A 23,050-nucleotide genomic window follows, 5' to 3' on the forward strand; every position below is an offset into this window, starting at 1 on the left:
TTTCGCTAGTGACCTAATGTCATAAAAACATGGCTTAGAAAAAATTACATAAAAGTGATTTTAAAACTAATAACCAGTCTTACAAACGACTTAAGCAGATAGATTAGAGTTCCGTCTAAATATTGATGTGCAATTTTTTGTATCCGGTGAATTTTTTGCAGTGAAAATGGGCCTCCGAATTGTCGAATCAATTATTATACAGGAAGGCCCCGGACCCAACTTGTATAAAAATCGCCACTGAATTTACATTTTCTTCTTGAGGAAAATCTAAGGATTTCCAGGAACTATTTGAGGTTGGATTATGAACCTAATAAGTGAGACATTTTTTTGTCATAGTGGAAGAATCGCTTCGGTTTGTGTGTTAATCAGAAAATAATCACAAACCTTGGACATCATTTTACAGTATTAAGCATGGTCACTTTCCCCTAAGTGTTGCAAGTTATCCACTTTAATAATTTGCGAGTTGCAAATCCAACGAGGACTACAAGTGCAAAACCTCTTTGCAGAGATAAGCGCTTCACAACGAATTATTTGCAGGACAGAATGTGTCACTGGAATAAACGACGAAACAGTGACTTCAGGTAAAGAGTGAATTGACCAATCCAAAGATTTAAATATTCTTAATAACGTTGTATATTTTTTAAGATGCACTTAAAGACAAAATTCACTGGTTTCAAGAGCATAATGAACCTTGGAGTGATGTTACAAGCGAATGGTAAGCAACATCTATCTGGAGGATCAACGTTATGAAGAAACTAAGAAATTGCGGCTTCATTTACACCTTTTCGGATGAACTGCCTGAATTGAATGTATGCTGAAGATTCGAATTGGTAAAATAGACAAGATTTTTATTTAAAGTATTTTTGTAACTTAAATTTTTTAAATAATATTTTAGATTTGACATTGCATTGGAAGAAACAGTTCCATAAAATTGACCTGAATTCTTAGTTGGATTAGTGTATGCTAATTTGCTTTTGAACGATTCTTTATTTGGTGAAAATATTGAATAATATATAATCCTTAAAAATATAAAATTGAAAAATGAAAAATATTTTGAAATTTTGTCATTCTTTGAAAAAGGTTTCAGATTTAAAAAATTGCATACAAAAACTTCAGATATAATATTGATGATTTCGTTCCTTTGAAAAAAAATTTTTTTTTTTTGATCTACCGCTATCTAAAAGCTACATTTGTGCAGTACTAATAAATTTTATTAGAAGAAAATGACGATTTTTATATGTTGGTAATAGAGAAAATAATGTTGGAAAAATAATGTTAATATTAGACTTATTTAAATATTACTGTCAATAAACTGAATATAAAAGTGCATTACTGGTTTTTCAATTAGCAAAATAGGTATTTTTCATTAAAAAATAGAAAATTTAATACGAAAGAGTAAAATTTAATCTTTTTCGATTTATCCGAAAAGAGTAAGTTTTAGTGAAAAATAATTTGAACTCTTATTTTCATGTAAATTTTAAGACAAAAAGAGTAAATTTTAATCTAAAAGAGTTGAAACAACTCTTCTAGATATTACACCGAAATAGAAGTAAAATTAACTCTAGAAAATAGTTAATCGAAAATCACAACGAAAAAGAGTTAATTTAACATCGATTCGAGTAAGTTTTACTCGGTTTTTTTTTTCTGAGTGTACTGTGATAAAGAACGTGACGGCGATCACAATTGCTCTTCAGACATTTCTCCTTATTTATACACTCTTAGAAAAGTTTAGACGTGATTACTAATGAAAATTAGTTGTTCGGGCGATTATTATCAAATCTATTTTAAATAGTTCTTATAATCTTAAAGCATTTTACTCGTAATGAATTTATTAGTAGTGAGAATATAAGGCAATATTCACGTGGATAAGTTGCGGCAATTATTTCATGATGCTTTCATACAATTATATTTGCTTGTGTTAATTAAATGAAATCATTATCCCAACTAATATTGGTCACTAATTCCTTTTAGTTCTCACAACCAATGTAAATAGATGGGCCTATATTTTCATAAAGTTATGACTACTTTTCCAATAGTAAAGAGTGGTTTTTATTTTAGTAATGCGTTGAAGCTCTTTCGAATTTTAAGCAACTAATAAGAAATATGCATCACAATGAATGCTATATAGTAACCACAACTAATATGATATAGTTATTACAGCCAATAAGATGGGTATCAACCCCATTTATTTAGTAATTGGAACTAATATGTTATAGTACCCATTACTATTTCGATTTAGTTGTGATAACTAAATGAAAAGGATACTTTAACTAACTGTGATCAACTATTTCATTTAGTTACCCAAACTAAATATATAGTTGGGTCTATATTTACTATATTTTATAGTTCTAATAACTGCATATGAGCTTGTACGAACTAATTTTTTCTAAGAGTGTAGCGATAAATGCTCCTTGGGATTGCCTTCGATGGAATATTGAGAAAATCATTCTTTATTCTAAATATATTACTTCCCTTACTCTGCATTGAAATATTTATCAGCCTGGTAAAAATATTTTTTTGTACAAATTATACGCAATGAAAAAAATCATTTGATGCCTTATTCTACCCCGGTCTCCCCTATTGTTCTCCTTCTGCGCGAATTCCCGCGGACGATCAATTGAACTCAATCATTGTGCAATTTATGACTGAAAACTGTTTTTTTCTTCTTTTTGGGGAAATTTGTGAAATTTGAAATGATTTGCCATTTTGTTGGGAAAAAAATAGGTGGGAAAATGCTTTTCTGGAGGGATTTTCCTTTTGGCGGAAATGCTGCGAATTGCGCGGTAAAATTGTGACTTAAATACCCCTTTTCTGCGCAATCTCAAACACTTGAACCCCTTTACTCTGGTCATCTCTCTCGCACGATCCAATTGATGTGCATTAGAGTGAGACAGTTGGAGTGTTTGTACTTTTGGAGGGGGTTAATGCGCGCGCGCAGTCAGTCGATGGATTAAATCTGGCTCAGTCGCTCAATGGACTTCGCGCTGAAAACGTCGGATTTGACAATCCTTTTTGGCGCCAAAAAAAATAGAAGAAAAACCACTTATTAGTCCTTTTTGCTTTTCCACGTGTATATACCTTTTTTCCTTTTTCACGTCAGAGCGGCAAAGTGTGTGAAAATTGTTGAAGAAATTGTGAAAAAGCAAGAAATAAAAAAGCAAGAAAATAGTGAAAAAAGTGTTTCTTTTTAGGCAAAAAGGAATTTTTAAAAAAAAATGTGTATAGTAAGCCAAAGAAGTGCCAATTGGATTTAAAGTGCCAAATATCAGATAAACCACGTGGCCATTTGTGGATTAGGATTAGAAATGTGCCATCAATTGGATTTGAATGGATTGACTTTTGTTTGAGCTGAAGAAAAAGAAAGGTTAGTCCCAATTTTTCATCCTTGCCCTTTTTTTTTCTTTTCAAATGGAAAAACACACCGACTTTCGATATTTAATTTCATTTTAGTCGATTTATGTCGGTATGGATGTTTTTTTTTTTTTTTGTAAATTATTTTGAAGAAAAACTAACGCCCCTTTTAACCCTCAATTGACCCCTTCAAGGGCAAAGTATCCAAGGTTAAAGAGACATATCCTCAAGAGAAGAGGGTTAAAAGCCACAAATTCCAACCCCAAAATCCTATTTATCAATCGATACTTCTTTCTTTTTTTTCGTACTGATCTTCTATTGGGACTTGGTCTCTGGAGAAAATTCAACTGAGTTTGAGAAGACTTCCTTAAGACTTTTTGCTTCTAAAGTGCCTTTTTCTAGTCGTAACTAGTAACCTTTTTGAATTTTCATCAAAAAGAGTGATTTTCCGATATAAAAATTTGAAGAAAATACACTTGAATTCTTGAAAAGTTTAAATTTAACCTCAAAAATAAATTTATTAGTGTTTCCGGTACCCAAGGAGCAAATGATGGCGAAGACTTTACAAATTTCTTCCATATAACCGCATAAAAGAGGCCCATATTCGGGTGAAACGGGAATTTTTACATAAGAAATATAACAATATATCATATTTGATGTAATCACGTTATCTTGTACGATAAAATGTATGGATTATAACTAAATAAGATATCAATAAGGTGTAATCACGTGGGGCCACTCCATACAAAATGTGGCCAAAACCCTAACTCTCCTAAGGCAAGAAGGTCATATATAGGTAATTTGGGGTCTCTAAATTCATTTTTGGGCATGAAAATTAAAAAATTATAGGGGAAAGGGGGGTAACACGTACATAGGGAGCTTGAACACCAATAAATCATATTTAATAGGATAAACAGTTAGAGATAGCGACTTGGGACCTAAGAAGGACCCCCCCATAAGTCGACCCAAGGATCGTTAACATGCCCATAATTTCCCCCCCACCGCTCCCCTTCCCCTCCAAAAACATATTTTTGAGATTACTCGAAAACGCTTTGAGCGATTTTGTTCATTTTTGTATATGTTCTAGATATTACCTGGCCGGACATTTGCCCATGCACGAAAATACCGTTGAATTATTCCTAATACATATTTTTCAAGGTCAAATGTTAAAAATGCTCTAAAGAGCGCATTTATCAACCGAATAGTGTCATGTTTGGGCTTGTTGAAAAGGTCTTGGAATTTCCAACAAAACTGAACCGATTCCAATCGGTTATGAACCGGTAAAAAACCGATTCATAACCGATAACTAGTTTTTATCCGAAAATTCATTGTTTTACTTTTAAGCCATTTTGGGAACCTTTATACCGAGATAAATCAGACAATAATCAATAAAATTCATTCTAAAAAATAAAGCCAAGTTCGCGCTAAGAATTTTACTTTTTTACTTTTAGTTTTAAAAGTTACATTACTTGATTAAAGAAACTATTTCTTAAAATTTCTTATGCCATTACGTGGGTCAAAAAAAACTAAGAAAGCTCATATTCTCTGATATTACTATGCAGGATAATAAAACTTAATTTAGTTCAAGTTTTTTTTATGTAAAAGTACAAAATTTAAACTATATTTTTTGAAATTTTCATTATACACGTAAAGTTTTCCTTTGAAAAAAAAACTAAGCGTGTGTTGGGCAAAATTTCTCATAATTCAGATGACATCAAAAAATCAAATATTTTCTATTAGGTAATGAATTAAAATAGTGCTTTAACGAAAGGTTTTTCAAAAACCAAAATTCAAAATTCTGAGAGTTTACAAAAATTACGCTTTTCGGCGCATAATATCAACTTTTGTCTTGTGAAATAAGTTGTGATCAGGGGAACAAAAAGAACTTCTTTCATGTAAAAGTTCAATTCAACTGCTAACAGGAAATATTTGTTTCTTTTGTACTTCAGATGAATATATTCGACCGTAAAGTAAGTGTTACTTTTCAAAAAAAAAAAAAAACTTCGAAAACTAGGCCTCAACGCCTGGATCTTTATTAGTAATGAAAATTTCGGAAATGTAGTCTAAGTGTTGCACCTTTTTTATGCTTAAGGTAGTACCCTAATTTTGGGGGCTAAAAGTCAATAGCTTTTCACGATGGTTTTGGAAGACACAAAAACGACCAAGTTTCATGAAATTTTTGGATGTTCATAGTTTACACGTATTAAACGATAAAAAAGTATAAAAATGGGGATTATTGAACAGTTTAACAGTCAAAGTAATCCCGATTAAAAGACTAAATGTTTAAAATTGCGTTCAGACGCACAGCTCAATCATAAATGGCGAGGATTCTTCTTAAAATCTGCAGCGTTTTCTGGTTCAGCTGATCGTGTTTTCAGCTCGATCTTAACAGTTTTATGATTACTTGTACGTGTTTTGTTGTAAGTAGCCCCACCTCCTCCTATTTTCGTATATGGATGAATATACGCCTAGGTAATCTCTAAAACATATCCAAAAAATCGCGTAACGCGTTTTGGAGGGCAAGGAAAGGGGTGGAAGGAAAAAGAGGGGACTTTTACTCATCCTTGAGTCGATTCATGGGGGGTCTCCCCAAAATACAAAGTCGCTATCTCTAACCGTTTGGCTCTAGAGCTGTAGAAGACCAAAAGGATCACATTAAAAAATGAACAAAAAAATTTAAATACACTAAAATTTCCGATTTTTTCACTAAAATATATTCCTCGGAGGTTACAAAGTTAAAATATATATTATATACATACATTTAATTCAAAATTATAGTATTATATTTGTAAATTGCTCTGTCGGTGGAGTTTGAGTAGGAAAAACGTCACTTTTGGTGCGCATAGTCTCAGAAAATTGCTTGGGAAGGTCCTTTGCGCAAAAATACGCAAAATGAGCTTAGTATCTCTTTAAAGTAAATTAAAAATAGAGAAAAATTATACTATTTAGAAGTGCGGCAAGTAGAACCTTTGATAATTCTTAAGAATTGATAATTTCTGTGCTTTATCGTAATAGAAATCCTTGAAAATCCTTACAAGGATAACTTAAAATGATCATATTCAATTCAGTGTTTCGTCTTCTGTATAAATATTTTATAATTTATCCAGAAAAATACACTTGCCCATACCATTTAGGTGCTTGAATATGTCTCTGAGAAGCCCAAAATGATGAAAAAATTCATAAAAGAGGTGACTTTAAAAATTTCTGTAGGCTACAATTTTCAACCAATCTTTATGAAAATTTGGAAAAATGATCTTCAATTAATGCCAAATGAAATAAAAATAATTTTGGCTCAGTTAAAAAAAAAGTTGAAAAAATAGGTTTTGGCCACCACGGCCCCACTGTGCAGTGGTGGAAATAAGTATAATTGAACCCATTAATCCTTAAAGAAACTCAATAAAAAAAAGAAATATCAATAAAAATTCATACGTAGACCATAACGTCCTTTCATGCCAACATAAAAATTCGACATTTTGATTTTTTCTGCTAAGTATTTATAGAAATATAATAGAATTTTGTTTTTTAGGGTGGACATAAGTAAGGTAAAGTACCCTTACTCGACCGGGTTCCTCTATTCGACCGGTGGATCAATTTTTGAATATTTGATGGTGGAATTTCATAAATTTCTATGAATTTGTCACTGATTCGTATTATTTAAAGAATAATTGACCTATTAATGTTAGATCATACACAAAATATTATAGCAAATATAATTAAATTGAATAAATAAATCTACCGGTCGAATAGGGGAACCGGTCGAATAAAGGGTACTTTACCTTATAATTCCACTCAATAAATTGAGCGGTAAATGAGCGATAAATTGAGCGATAAATTGAGGTGTAAATAGCACACCTTCAGCGATTTTCCTATTTTGATGTTTTATGATACAATTTAAATCTTTATACCTGATTATTCTTTATTTTTTAGAAAATATAATGCCCATTTTAAAAAAGAATTATAATTATTTAATATTTGTATCTAGTAAAACCATGTGTTTTTGTCATTTTATGAGTTTCGCTATAATTCGTGTGGACAATTTAAATACAACACTTTCATTTTCTCTGAAAATAATTACCTGAAAGGAGAATGGTCAAATCCGGTCCCGGAATCGCCACGAACGGGACCTATGTCATTGGATAGACATTAGTATAGGTGTAACAACTTTTGTTCTGGAACCAATGTTCTAAACTATGGAGGAAAAGTTCTAGAGCATAAAAAAACTATTTTTTAGAAGAAAGAATAGTCAAAAGTATATATGGGCACCGGTTCACTTTTATCCAGAGATGAGAATAGGCGCATTTTGCAGATACTGGTATAAGATCAAAAAAATTTTCAGGACCCCGGACATTAAACGCTGGGAGTCCTTGTAAAAAAGTCTCTATCCTTGCGATAAATCACTATTTTGACAACAAATTACTGGTAAAGCCAAGGGGGTGACATTAGCTCTGAAAAATGCGATCAGTTTTAGTGTAATTTTTTCCCTGTTTTCGTACACATTTCACGAGATATCTCCAAAACAACGTAGGTTACCAATTTAGGGTTTTCGGTTGCCTATTCTATATTAAATTGGCTTTTATTTTGTATTTGTATTTTTTACTAATTTATTCTATAATGACAGAAAACAGCTAATAAACTCAAAAGTTTTTTCGGCTCGCTAGAAACATATTAGGAAACATAAGAAATGTCATGCCCCTGGGTAAAGCGATCTTGATGAGATTCGGTATAGGGTCAGTGTATTATTTAAACTTTTTATCCATGCATACCACCCCCTCCCCCCACCCTCCATTCTTGTAGCCTCCATACAAAATGAGAGCATTTTACTTTATAACTCCTTTCTGTGAAGAGGTATTTTCAACAATCCTCACGAAGAACTTTTTGATCGAGTTTGATTGAATGAAAAAAAAAATGAATAAGTAGGGTAAGTGTGCCAAATTCCGGCCAGCTTGCAATTTCGGCCACCTTTTTTATTCCTCGAATTTCCATGAACTTTTAGATTTTACGTACTCTAGAGATTATACAATGCAAAAGAATAACAAAAAATGAAGCTTCGACAAACGAGATGACGTGAAAAAGGCATTGGAAGAATTCCCGAAGGGTAAGGAACTATGAGAATGAATTTGGCCGAAATAGGGCACCAAAGCTATGTCTATATTTTTATTCATTTTAAAATGTATTAAGAATGATTTTAGAGTATATCAAGACAGTAAAGTCTTTACAAGGTTCCAAGCAACACTCTTTCAGAAGAAAGAATAAAAAAATCAATTTGTATTTAAAATATGACATTTCAAACATGAAACTTTGACGTTTGCATGCAACTATGCCGAAATTTGGCACACTTACTCTAATAACGTTAACAATCATTTCCCAGATTTTTTATATCTCATTTTTCGCATTATTAAGATCTCTTGGTACGCGAAAGAAAGAAACATATCCTTATTGTATAATCCAATGTAATAAATAATAATAATAATAATAAGTTTATTGGTTAATGCCCAGGATACAGAAAGTAACATGTAGGACTATACAATAATTAGTGGTGATTTTTATGATATCGTAATCAAGGTTTTGAAGTTGCTTCTCGATTTATTGTCTACAGAAGTTGTACTAATATGCAATTCAGTGGATTAATAACAATTTGTGCGAAGCAATTCTTTCTATATTGGGGTCTATCAGACAGGTGGATGTTGGCGTGGTATGCTAGTTAAAGAGTCTTCCTTAAGCTTTCTTCCCATGTCGAATTTCAGTTTTTTACCTCCTCTCAGAAAGGAATTATAAGGTAAAATGTTCTCATTTTGTATGGAGGCTACCAGAACGGATGATGGACGAAGGGTTCGGTATGTATGGTTAAAAAGTTTTCTTTAAGCCTTGTTCGCATGCCGTATTTCAGTATTGTACCTCTTCTCAGAAAGGAGTTATAAAGTAAAATGTTCTCATTTTGTATGGGGGCTATCAGAATGGAGGGTCGGTTGAGGCGGTCGTATGCATGGATAAATAGCTTAAGTCATACAGTGACCCTATACCGAATTTAATCAAGATCACTTTAGCCGTTCTTGCGTAATTCGTTGTCAAAACAGCGATTTATCGAAAGGATAAAGGCCTTTTTTACAAGGACTCCCAGCGTTTATGGTCCTGGGTCCCGGCAATTTTTCAATCTTATATCAGTACCTACAAAATGTGCCTACTCTCGTTTGTGGCGATTCCGGGACCAGCGCCCATATAGTTTTGACCATTCTCCTTTATTGCCCTTTCCATCGTATTATTGAAAAAACTTATGGATGTCAGATTTTTACTGCGTGTATTGATAGAATATCACTTTAAACACAATTTTGGACAAATATTGGTACACACAAATATTTTTTGCACAATTTCTCAATTAAATTGGGTTTAGTGTCGCCAATTTTCTATAATTTTCTACGCCATAATTTTCATTTTATTCCGATAAAGTAGAATCAAGATATTATAACCTGAATAAATAAGAAATATAGAAGAAAATACGTTTTTACATATTTTTGTGATTATATTTACATTATGTCGTACAAACTCCTTGTAACAATAATAGGGGAAAGTGACCATGCTTTATATTGTAAAATGATTTCCAAGGTTTGTGATTATTTTCTGATTACCACACAAACCGAAGCGATTCTTCCACTATGATAAAAAATGTCTCACTTATTAGGTTCATAATACCACCTCAAATAGTTCCTGGAAATCCTTAGATTTTCCTCAAGAAGAAAATGAAAATTCAGTGGCGATTTTTATACAAGTTGGGTCTCGGGCCTTCCTGTATAATAATTGATGCGACAATTCGGAGGCCCATTTTCACTGTAAAAATTTCACCGGATACAAAAAATTGCACATCAATGTTTAGACAGAACTCTAATCTATCTGCTAAAATTGATTGCACGACTAGTTATTAGTTTTGAAACCATTTTTATGTAATTTTTCTAAGCCGTGTTTTTATAACATTAGAGCACTAGCGAAAGCCATTTTTTCACTTTGAGCCCATGAAAATGTCATTCTGCAACCTTAAAATTTAGGCAACAGGGTTGAAGATTATGTCAATTGTCGATAAAATTGGAGGATTGCAATATGTGTAATTATGAAAGAATCACATCTAATGATATAGTTGCCACATTTAAATTATCATTCATGGACCCTTTTTAAAATATAGGATGGACACAGGTAGAATTTATGAATTTGTCATCACCATCAAAAACAGTGTTCCCAAGTAAAAATATTTTTACATAAATATTAGTACTGATGAACCCTCTATGTACCTATGATAGCAGTTTTCCTGAACAGCGACATTAATTAAGAAATACTTATGAAATATCATGTATTGAAATTACAGTTTTGGACCTATTTTTGATTTTTGCTTCCTGAAACTAGGAAAAAAGAGCTAGGTTCCTAATTTTTTCAGGAAGTGTGAGACTTAGAACCAGCTATTAAAATATATTGCTAAGAGTCACAACTATTGATTAACACAAGAAAAAAATAGTTATTATCAAGCTTGGATCGTATCAAGCATGGTCACTTTCCCCTATCACTTCAGAATAAACAATGTCAAAACACTGAAATTTTGTGCATTTGATAGACTTTTTCTGCACTCTGGACACTCTTTCTGCAATTTAGTTTCACGACAGAAGATCAGGAACTTGTTTTAATGCTTGTACTTCCGCTACACTGCAATTAAAGAAACAAAATGTTAGCTCTCACAAATACAGTATTAATTAACTATTTTTCTATCAGTTATCTTTACTTTGTCAAATTTGATCTCTTCGATGTGTGTGCTCGACTTTACTGTACACGCTAGTGCACTTAAATACTTTAATTTATAATAAACATCACTTTTTATCACAACTTTTTACTCAGAAATGAACCTCTGCTTAGTAAACAAAGCAGATTTTGACAATCTGACAGGGTCATACAAAAAGAAGACAAGTTGTATATAATTTGTCTCTTTTATGGAGCAAATGTAACTAAAATATATCAAAACATAATGTTCATACAATTTCACGATATTATATGAACATAAAAACAAGAATATGTAAGATAAATATACTTTAGAAATTTTTGACATAGTTTTATACATATTCACTCAAAAATAGATTAGATTATGACTTGTTTATAGATCTAAAAATCTTTGGTCGCAATTTTAAGGAAAAATAACAATATTTTAACTGGAATTTATTAAACAAAATGTATTACATGTATTAATAGAAAATAACCGATATTTTCTATACATTTTTTAGTCAAGTTATTATACTGGCATTCAACGTACATAATTTTCAGATAATATACATCCATTGTGTTCATACATTATATTTTTAAGAAATAGCTCGATTACGTTGAAAATATGTTGGTCACATTTGAGACATACATTATTTGGATATCAAATGCCCCTTTGGGTTATATCGCCTTAGAACATGTCTTTTTTTAGTATAAAAGTTTCATAATAGTATTTTTAAGTCTTTAATTTTTATAATACTAAAAAAAATTACAATATCTTGCTGAAAACATTCTAGAAAGATATTATAACAATTAAATTCATAATTTTTAAACACTTAAAAAACACTGAAAGATTATTTTCTTATTATTTTTTTTTTTTAAATTAACTTTTAGGAAATACTTTTTCCCATAATTTCGAACTTCATGATCAAAAACAGCTAGAAAACGTTTTCAATGATCATTTTGAGTTAATTTTGATGTTCTGCTGGGACAAAAAAATAGAATATCACTTTCATTTATAATAATAAACTGAAATTCATTTCGATTATTTGAAAAATAACAAAATTTTGGTGTAATGTCAGTAATTATTTTAGTGTCTTAACAATTAATTTTCCAAGTTTTGATAAAGAAAACTATGTGAAATTGGAGAAAATGTAGAAACTTTCTCGTTAGAGGTTCTATTAGATTTTTGAGGCTACGAAAGCATGGAATGATTGTGAATATCATAGTTGACCACATTAAATTATGAAAATCAATAATCCTTAACACAATATTATGTTAACACAATATATATATGAACATAATACTCGAAATTTTGGTTTCTATCGGTTCAATGTTCCAATTGTATTGAGAAAACAACAACAATTCAGGATTTTCAAATTGTTCAATGTGGTAAAATCAACGTAGCATTTCATCGCAAGGTATTCTATAGGAAAAATAAAGTTTAAAAGATCCTAAAATTTTGCTGGTATCATACGACAAATGTGATAGTAATTTCACAATTTACAACCAAAATTCTTGTGACATTACACAACTTTTGAGACTGTACATTATTTGGATATCAATTGCCGCTTGGGTATTTATATGAAATAGACAAAAGGATTTTTTTTTGAATTAATTGAAACGATTCAGTTCCGAATATTATCACAAAAATTCCAATATCCTTACATAAACGCTTTTTTAAGTCAGAGGAAACTTATGTATAAAGACACTTTCAATTAGATCTTTCATAAATTTAATTCCTTTAGATAACACTCAAGATACAAAAAGATTGCAAAGGATCTCGAGACCAGGGACACGACATTTCCTATGTTTCCCATATGTTTCTAGCGTGCCGAAAAAACTTTTGAGTTTATTAGCTGTTTTCTGTCATTGTAGAATGAATTAGGAAATAATACTAATACAAAATAAAAGCCAATTTAATAATGAAGAGGCAACCGAAAACCCCAAATTGGCAACCTACGTAGTTTTGAAGATATCTCGTGAAATGTGTACGAAAACAGGAAAAAATTTACACTAAAACTGGTTGCATTTTTCAGAGCTAATGTCACCCCCCTGCTCGAGACCGATCACCTTTGAAATCTTGTTTGTTGTAGAGGAAAATACTCTTCCTTCGAACGTTCATGCCTTCGAATAATGTGAATTTTCTTTTAGTTTTCCTTTAGTAGACAGCTTTATTAAACAATTATCAATCAAATACTCTAAAATTGATGCCACAGTGCTCTAAAAATCAATGCACCAGTCAGTGTGCTAAAATTAATACCACAGTGTACTGGAAAGATACTAAAAAGTAAGACATTTATGGCAATGTTTTAATGCCATAGAGTTACTTGATTTTGATGTCAAGAATCCACTAAAATCAATCACAAAAGGTATAGGAGCCTTTTTGATGCCATAAATATCGCAAAAATGCATTGATTTTAGTACATTTTTTCTCTCTATGTAGGAGAGACCGGGGAGCACGCCCCTGGCAAGCTTCCTGAAATTTGAAGCCACTTTCTCATACTTCGATTTTAATTTATATGGTAATTTTTTTGCACTCGCGACCGTTACACTAAATAACAAAAAAGTGAGAAGTTTTTCCGTATTATAAGATACCTTTCCGCATGGAGGGATAAATATACTAAATTTTTGTTTAAATAAATATTTTCCTTTGAGCACTGTGAGCTGAGTCCGAGATCAATTTAGGAATTGGCTTCAAATACCTCCATATAAAAAGGCCAACTTGCCAGGGGGTTGCCGGGGAGGTTTGGGACAGAGGTAGTGTGGGACAAGGCGATTTTTTCAATTAATTTTTGAAATAAATGGGATTTAATCATTACTGTATCGTACACAGTAAAAAATTGTGTGAGAAATAAAGTTGTGTATTTGAAAAGTTGTGTAAATTGACAAGCAATATGGTTGTAAATTGTAAAATTACTATCATAGTGGTGGTACGATACTAACATAGGGGAAAATGACCATGCTTGATACGATCCAAGCTTGATAATAACTATTTTTTTCCTATGTTAATCAATAGTTATGACTCATCGCAATATATTTCAATAGCTGGTGCTAAGCCTGACATTTCCTAAAAAAATTAGGATCCTAGCTCTTTTTTCCTAGTTTCAGGAAGCAAAAATCAAAAATGGGTCCAAAACTGTAATTTCGATACATGATATTTCATAAGTATTTCTTAATTAATGTCGCTGTTCACGAAAACTACTATAATAGTCACATAGAGGGGTCATCAGGACTAATATTTATGTAAAAATATTTTTAATTAGTGGACACTGTTTTGTGGATGATGTCAAATTCATAAATTCTATCTGTGTCCATCCTGTATTTTAAGAAAGGTCCATGAATGATAATTTTAATGTGGCAACTCTATCATTAGATGTGATTCTTTCATAATTACACATATTGCAATCCGCCAATTTTATCGACAATTGACATAATCTTCAACCCTGTTGCCTAAATTTCAAGGTTGCAGAGTGTCATTTTTATAGACTCAAAGTGAAAAAATGGTTTTCGCTAGCGCCCTAATGTCATAAAAACAGGGTTTAGAAAAATTACATAAAAGTGATTTTAAAACTAATAACCAGTCGTACAAACGATTTAAGCAGATAGATTAGAGTTTCGTCTAAATATTGATGTGCAATTTTTTGTATCCGGTGAATTTTTTACAGTGAAAATGGGCCTCCGAATTGTCGAATCAATTATTATACAGGAAGGCCCCGGACCCAACTTGTATAAAAATCGCCACTGAATTTACATTTTCTTCTTGAGTAAAATCTAAGGATTTCCAAGAACTATTTGAGGTTGGATTATGAACCTAATAAGTGAGACTTTTTTTTGCCATAGTGCAAGAATCGTTTCGGTTTGTGTGTTAATCAGAAAATAATCACAAACCTTGGACTTTATTTTACAGTATCAAGCATGGTCACTTTCCCCTAATGCTAGTAAAATTATGTATTGTGTAATGAAATTTGTGTATTGGAAAATTTGTGTGATAACTGTCAAAATTCCATTGTTTACTATTGCAATTTTTCTAAGATTTCAGATAGATTTTGCATTTTTAACTGCCTAATTGTCTTCTGGAATCATTCATTGGATTCTTAAAATGTGCCTCAGTCGTGAAAAATTAGGAATAATTATGTAATAACAGAAAACAGAGGAAGCATCATGTAAATTAGAAAAATTGACGATGCAACTCTTGGCCATTTGCTTAAGAGAAGTAAGCAAATTCGTGGCGCAGCCGGAAAACGTGAGACTATCAACGCAAAGGTTCTGGGTTCAAGTCTCAGACCTTCTCTTCATGTTTTTTTCTTTTTTTTTTAGTTTAATACCGAGACATATCACAATCAAAATTATAGACAGGAAACCATTTTATAAAATTGAAAATACACAACTTTGCCAATACACAACATTTCCAATACACAAAATTTACAACCATAGCGCTCGTGCAAAAATTACCAATCGTAGTGGTTGTAAATTTTTTTTACTGTGTAGGCAATATTAAGATGTATCTTGACTAATAGAATGGATATCCTCAGTTTTATTGTTTTAATTCTACGAACATTTTTTTTTAAAAATTGATAAAAATCGTATATTTTGACGTCTCAGTTTTCGTCTTTGTATTTTATATCAGCGATATATAATCAAAACTTTTTTATCTCATTAGGTATCACTGTAATCTGGTAACATATTTTTAGAAAAGTTTCCGTGATCATACACGCTTGTTTTTTACTTAAAGGTTTTAAATACCAAAACTACACGCGGGGATGTTTGGGACATCTGAAAGGGGATGAATGGGACGTTGATTTTCGACAAGATTGTAGGTGATATGCAATTGTTTATTGTCAAAATGAAGAGTAATGCCCAGTTTCTACTGGAAATCTCCCTCTTGTCCAAACTTTACCAGTTGAGCAGTTGATTACAGGGACAATTAAACAATCATTGTCTTGGGAATCAATAATTCCTCCTCAGAGGATATTCGATCTTTGCCCAATCTAGTTAGAAACTATTTTTTTTAGAAAATTTCTCGAACAAGTTCTCCAGAAAAGGCAAGGTGAGAGCTTATTCAGAGAAATAATGAGAAAACAGGTACAATGCATTTGTCGTAAAATCAAACAGGAATCCATCAATGAGTTCAAAATTAAGAGTTCAAAGAAAATCTACTCGTCTGAGGAATTTGATAATCATGATTGTAAAATATTTAGAATAAAAAAAAGGTAGATGGAAAATAAGAAGAAAATACTTTAAATAATTGATTGACAATAGGGGAAGTACTTATAATTTTGGACAGTCTGCTTATAAGCATCGAAGTTCCAAGTTTGAGGTGCGATATTTTCTATACTAATTGACATTTCTTGTTACTCTCTTTTCAGAAGGGTTGTTTAGAAACTTAACAAGCTATTTATTGTTTTATTTTTACTAAAATTAGTTTTAATACGTTTAAAAATGAATTGATATGTAGAGGTGAATTTGACTCTTATTTTGGACAACTTGGTTATTAATTTGGCCAACTTGTCTGTAAATTTGGACAGCTAATCCGCCTCAATAGGATGCCCATTGTTCTTCATTTGATGAACCAATCTTACCAATTCCTCTTCCTGTTCATGTAAGGGAAACGTAGAATGTCACAAGAAGCCCGGAAACTTTCCATATCATTCATTAAAGTGAGTTGGCTTCGGTACTCCAAGTACGTGCGGATTAGCTCATTCCCTGACCTTTCCGGGAGCCTTTCAAGGCATTTCTCGCTACATCTCTTTCGTAGAGATGATGCTCCTTTGTTTCTCCAGGCATTTGTCCAACCTAGTCATCACAAAAGCTAAAACTTCACGAAATTTCGTGAGAAAAACACCTGTCCAAAATAAGAATCATCACCTCACTGGTGAATGTCTTAAAAAATTTCCCATTTTTCACACGAAAAATATAATTCACAAGGCAAATATCACTTCAGGTCAAATGTACAAATCATCAGTAACGTGAATCAACACAATATTCAATGAATATTCAATAATATCACTCAAAAACAGCGAACAAACTTTGTTAGTACTTCACCAAAACTAAATAAGACTGAAGTAAGCACAAAGTTCTGTCATATTTCTCGTAAGCAATTGCTCACACTGAATTTTCAACAAAGCAATTTCAACTCAAATCATATTCAAAATTTAACGTATTTAGTGTCAAAATCTTCCAAAAAGAACAAATATTTAGATAGAATTCATTATTCATCAAATATTGGAATAAAAATCCATCATTTTAATCAATTTATTTTTAGTGTCCAATTTTACCCTCAAAGTGTCCAAATTTAGAAACTGTCCAAAATTATGAGCAGTTACCCTAAATGACTCTACTGTACAAACAAAATTGATATTAATTTCTAAGTGTAAATAAAATAATGAAACATTTTTGTTTCTATTAGAAATATTTTTAATCTAGTATTTAAAATTAATTAACGTGCTCCAATAATGCAAATTATGCGAGAAAAAACACGTCCCAAACATCCCCTTTTGCGTCCCATACTGCCCCACATCGGGGAGGTTTGGGACAAAGCGTCAAGTAAAATCTTTTATCTTCTCCAAGAAAACTCTGTTGTTTTCCAAGTTCTTTCGAGTACTTTTTATAAAGTCAATACCCATAAGTATCCTATAGACCGCATAAAATTGTAATACACTATCGTGGTTTTTTGGAATACTGTCTCAAAGTCAAAACATGAAAAAGTGTCCCAAACCTCCCCGGTCTCCCCTACACAGACATCACGACTTTCGGCAATTTCAAAAGAAAAATCAGCGAAAATGTTCCTCCAAAAGCTGGGTTTGATTCCACTGGGAACAACTTCTGCAGAAAAACACTCCACTTTCGCAATTTTGAAGAATTTTCCACGAACATCCACTAACAGCTATCCCAGGGAATTCCAACAAACACTTTTCACACTTTTTCCGCCAATCAAATGAGAAATTTTCATGAAAAATGTCTCGAAGTGCTGTGATTTTTTTTTAAAAAAAAAATTCTTTAAAGAAAAAGCCTTGATTTAAAAAAGAAAAATTGGTTGGTTTTTTACAAAATTGCCTACACACTAGACAAATTTCTGTAAAAAATCCATTCTTTTAGAGAAATTTTCACTAGTGTGGAGGCGATTTAAAAAAAAAAACTTTAAGGTCATTTTTTTTAAAAGAATTTTTTGATAATGTGTAGGCAACTTTGGGAAAAAATAAAAGAAAATTCACATTATTCAAAGGCATGAACTTTTGAACGAAGAGTACTTTCCCTTACACTGATTTTTTTTTAAATTCCCTTTATTTCTTTATATTTATTTTTATCCTTATTCTCAGAACAGAATCCGGTATATTAACACTACTTCAATACCGGTGTTGTTTTTTTTTAAAAAGTGTACACCGATTCCGACTAATTATTTGCCCCTGGTGAGCGATGCCCGTACTTAACCTCTCAATTTCCCATCAATATCACAATTTCTAAAGGTTTAACGCATTCAGTAGACTAATTCCTTCGATTTTCTTTAAGAAAGTAACCACAAAAAATACTCCATTTATCGCAGATAAAATTCTAATTGGCAAAATTCTATTCCAATTGCATTAAAAACGGAATATTTAGTCAGAAATCTTCTGCGACGGATTCAAAATTAAACTGATTAATCGGAAATAAATCAATTTAATCCAATTTTTCATAATTTTCCACCAAAAAAAAGTGATTTCCATCGAGAAAACTATCACGAAAATTACCTCAAGAACTATTAATTGCATTCTGAAGAATTTTGCTAACCCCAAAAAAGGTTAAGGACCCCGGAAAGGTACTTTTGGGGCATTTTCCGGAAAGGAAAACCATTCAGGATTATTCCGGAACTTTTTATTTTTGCAGAAATCATGAAGATTCTGTTTAAATCATGAAGATTTTCAGAGATTTGTTCAGGAAATATCGAGTTTTGTCTATTTCTTAATTGATCCTGACACTGGAGTGGATTAAAAAAAGGTGAATTATTGAAATCTTCTGCGAGGAATTGAAAATGAATCCAAAATAAATCAATTTAATCCAATTTTTCATAAATTTCCACCACAAAAAGTGATATTTTCATCTTTTGTACAATTTATCTGGGATTTCCATCCAGAAAACTATCACAGAAATTACTTTAATTGCTTTCTGAAGAATTTTATTAACCCCAAAAAAGGTTAAGGACCCCAGAAAGGTCCTTTTCGGGCATTTTCCGGAAAGCAAAACCATTCAGGATTATTCATTCACTTTTCTCAAGAGAAAAAACTATTCAGGAATATTCGGAATATTCAGGAACTTTCTATAAAAGTACTTAATTTCGATTTTGATGATTTTGGATGCCCTGAAGAGGCGAGAAAATTCCCTGGAAAACTGATTCAATTAGAAAGAGAATTTTTCTTCCAGGAAAAGTAAGAAGGAAATATTTAGCAAGGTTCCTTGAATGACATTCTAAGCCAAATTGATTTATCTTTTGGGAAATTTTGCCCAAAGCGATTTTCAGTTGTTCAATCCTTTGAATTCCTTCAAAGTAATTTCTTTTGCAAGATTTTTCTGTCAAAATTCCCGGTAAAACTTCAAATTTTCATCGGATTTTCCGTTTCTGGCTCAATCTGAAAAGCCACGGAAATTCCGAAAAAACTATTTTGGACTTCAAATCGCCTTTTTTCTAAGAATTCGCTAGGAATTCACTAAGATTGCTACAGAATACTTCTGAATTTTAATTAATTTTTCATTATTTTAATAATTAAGCCCCTTTTTTTCTCTATTTCCAGATCATTTCATGGATATTTTCCCTGTTCGTCGATCAAAGTATCTAAATTTTCACAAGACTATCCTGATTCTTGATCAAAAAAACAAAAAGAAAAAGCTGAGAATATTCTCTTGAAACATTACTTATTTTGTGGCAGATCAAATTTCTCAATCTACACATTTTACTCAATTTTTTCGTCAAATGAATTATTAAAAAAAAAAGGAAAAAAATATTAAAAGCAAAGAGGGATCGCGGCAATTTCTCATGTGTTTTTCCGTGGGAATCTCAATGGGATGTTTCTTGAGATTTCCAACAAATGTCTTCCCCTATTTAACCCTTTTTTTCTTCTTTCTTTATTTTCTTCTTCATCCACTTTCCATCTCTTTCTTTTTCGCGGAAATTTTTCTGATGTTTTCTCGCTTTTTCACCCCTTTTTTTGCCGTCTTTCTCTTCCAATTCTCTTTTATTTCGTCCGGACCAAACCGTAAAAATTCGTTTTGGTAATAATCTAAGAAATTTCAGCAACAAAAGCCATCAAGAAAAATGAAAAGAAACAGGAAAAAAACAGCGGAGTATCTCGAAGGGATGTCGCCTCTATTTTTTTAACAAAAAAAAAACGTAATTCGAGAAGAGAATTACGAAGGGATCTCTATTGGGTTTCCTTTTCCTCCTTTTGACCCCTTTTTCTTTCATTAATTCTTTTTTCTTCAATTTATTAATGATTTTTTGCTCACAGAAATGACACTCGAACCATCACTGAGGTCATCAATAATTCACCTTTTTTTTTTTAAATCCACTCCAGTGTCAGGATCAATTAAGAAATAGACAAAACTCAATATTTCCTGAACAAATCTCTGAAAATCTTCATGATTTAAACAGAATCTTCATGATTTCTGCAAAAATAAAAATTCCGGAATATTCCTCAATGGTTTTCCTTTCCGGAAAATGCCCGAAAAGGACCTTTCCGGGGTCCTTAACCTTTTTTGGGGTTAGCAAAATTCTTCAGAATGCAATTAATAGTTCTTAAAGTAACTACTGTGATAGTTTTCTCGATGGAAATCACTTTTTTTTGGTGGAAAATTATGAAAAATTGGATTAAATTGATTTATTTCCGATTAATCAATTTAATTTTGAATCCGTCGCAGAGATTTCTGATTAAATATTCCGTTTTTAATGCAATTGGAATAGAATTTTGCCAATTAGAATTTTATCTGCGATAAATGGAGTATTTTTTGTGGTTACTTTCTTAAAGAAAATCGAAGGAATTAGTCTACTGAATGCGTTAAACCTTTAGAAATTGTGATATTGATAGGGAATTGAGAGGTTAAGTACGGGCATCATTCACAAGGGGCAGATAATTAATCGGAATCGGTGCACACTTTTTAAAAAGACAGTAGGGTAGAGTAAATACTTTTGGCTACTTTAAGGTTTCATGTTCTTGTAATTTTTATAATCTTTATTTAAATAAATAATAATAATAATAGTTTATTTAATTCACAATAATAGGGTCATCCCTCTTACAATTGTGAAAAAAAAGAAAAAAAAATTACAAAAAAAAAATTAATACATCAAAATGAGAAAAAAATGAAAAATAAACAAAAAGAAGAAAAATTTAGGCGATAATTTCTCAAGGCTCAGCCTGAAAATGCCGCCGAATAGCATCCGCAGAGTTACGGCTATTAGCCGGAATGGAGTTGTGAAATACTATGCCTATACTACTACATACTATGTTATACTGTGCTAAATAAAATGAAATTTTGTACAAAGATACCTTTAAGCCGTTATTTCCTAATAATCTAAGAGAATTCCCAATTTTTTTTGGATATTTTAGTGAAAAATGCATTTTATGCAACTATCCATGTATCAGTACTTTTGGCCACTTGTTTTCAATAGAATTTTTTATAAAATAAGAGAAGAAATAGCTCTCGAAAACTTTTACAAATTCACAGCGCAAGTCCCATTTCTATTTAACACCAATTTTATGTGATTATTAGAGTATTTTAAACGACTTTTTGCACATTTTCTATTTGATTTAAAAATCAGTCAAAAGTCACGACCGTTTTTACTGAAATCCGCGAGGTGCGCCACGTGTAAAATGCTTGGAAAAATGATTGGCCAAAAGTAGTTACACAGCCGAAAGAAGTAAACCCTTTTGGCCACATTCGATTTTCATTTAATTTGTTAGAGAATCTTATTGAGGGTGATATCACAATAAAATTTAGTTAATTAAGAAATAGACTTTCATTGAATAACATCAAATATTTTCATCAAAAATATGAAATAGTCAAGGGGTTACTCAAGATCGAAAATTTGTGTCCATATTCCGTTTATTCCCCGTGATCTCAATGTGATTCTAGTGATACCAAATGTGTGATTCTGTTAATAATTTAATTCGGTATTCCGTGATTCTGAATTATTTTTGAAGATTATCGCGGAAAAATCTACTGGCGGATATATGAGGTAGCCAACAGGCAATATTGACGAGGCCCCTATCCCAAAGGTGCCCCGGTGCCCCACTGAACCGTTCTTTTAAGTGTTTTAAATTTTTTGTAAGTTTAATTTTATCAACTTGGCCATTTTTAATACTGCATGTTTTAAAGTTATAATTTACTATTCGATTCTAATATTAAACGTTGAAAAAATAAAACATAAAAGTATAAAATTTAAAATAATTCAAAAATTAATTCAAGGTCATTTCTACAAAATACGCTTTTACTGTTTTGAAATGTTTGTTGTTAGATTTTATGAGATTTCCAAAAACTCAAAATCATTTAATTTAAATAAAAGATCGGTAAAAGATAAAAATCGACAGAATATTCGAAAAACTTTGCTGGAAATCTAATTTTAAATATCTTCAAAATAGAATTAAGAAAGAATAAATATAGGATAAAAAAGTTGAAAAAAATCGGAATGTGCTTTTAATTTCTTTTCCTTAAAACAAAAGAAGTTAAATCGGATTATGTGCTGCTTGAACCACTTAAAATCATCAAAATCGGATTAAAATAAAATGAATTCTGATTTTTTCAAGCATATTATGCCTAAAGGCTCTTTTTTGTCTCTAAGAACATCGTTTTGTGATCCTCAAGCTTAAAATGAAATTTCCTGAAACAAAAAGCTATTCCAAATCAATGAAAACGATTTTGTACCCTTTGTCTAAATCCGATAAAATCGTATAAATCGGCATAGTGATTTTTTTGAAAAACAGGTCGCAGATGGATTCCTTTTTCC

General features: G+C 31.5%; 1 protein-coding gene across 1 annotated transcript in view; it reads left to right on the top strand.

The window, feature by feature from the left end:
* Positions 1 to 2,952: 2,952 nt before the first annotated feature.
* LOC129808696 (zinc finger protein castor homolog 1-like) overlaps positions 2,953 to 23,050 on the top strand; it is a 49,581-nt gene continuing 29,483 nt past the window's right edge. The window contains exon 1 of the mRNA XM_055858478.1: positions 2,953 to 3,364. The gene's annotated coding sequence lies outside the window, so the exon portion shown is untranslated. The remainder of the gene's footprint in view (positions 3,365 to 23,050) is intronic.

The sequence above is a fragment of the Phlebotomus papatasi genome, chromosome 5 (genome assembly GCF_024763615.1).
Source record: "Phlebotomus papatasi isolate M1 chromosome 5, Ppap_2.1, whole genome shotgun sequence".
Taxonomy (NCBI): Eukaryota; Metazoa; Arthropoda; class Insecta; order Diptera; family Psychodidae; genus Phlebotomus; species Phlebotomus papatasi.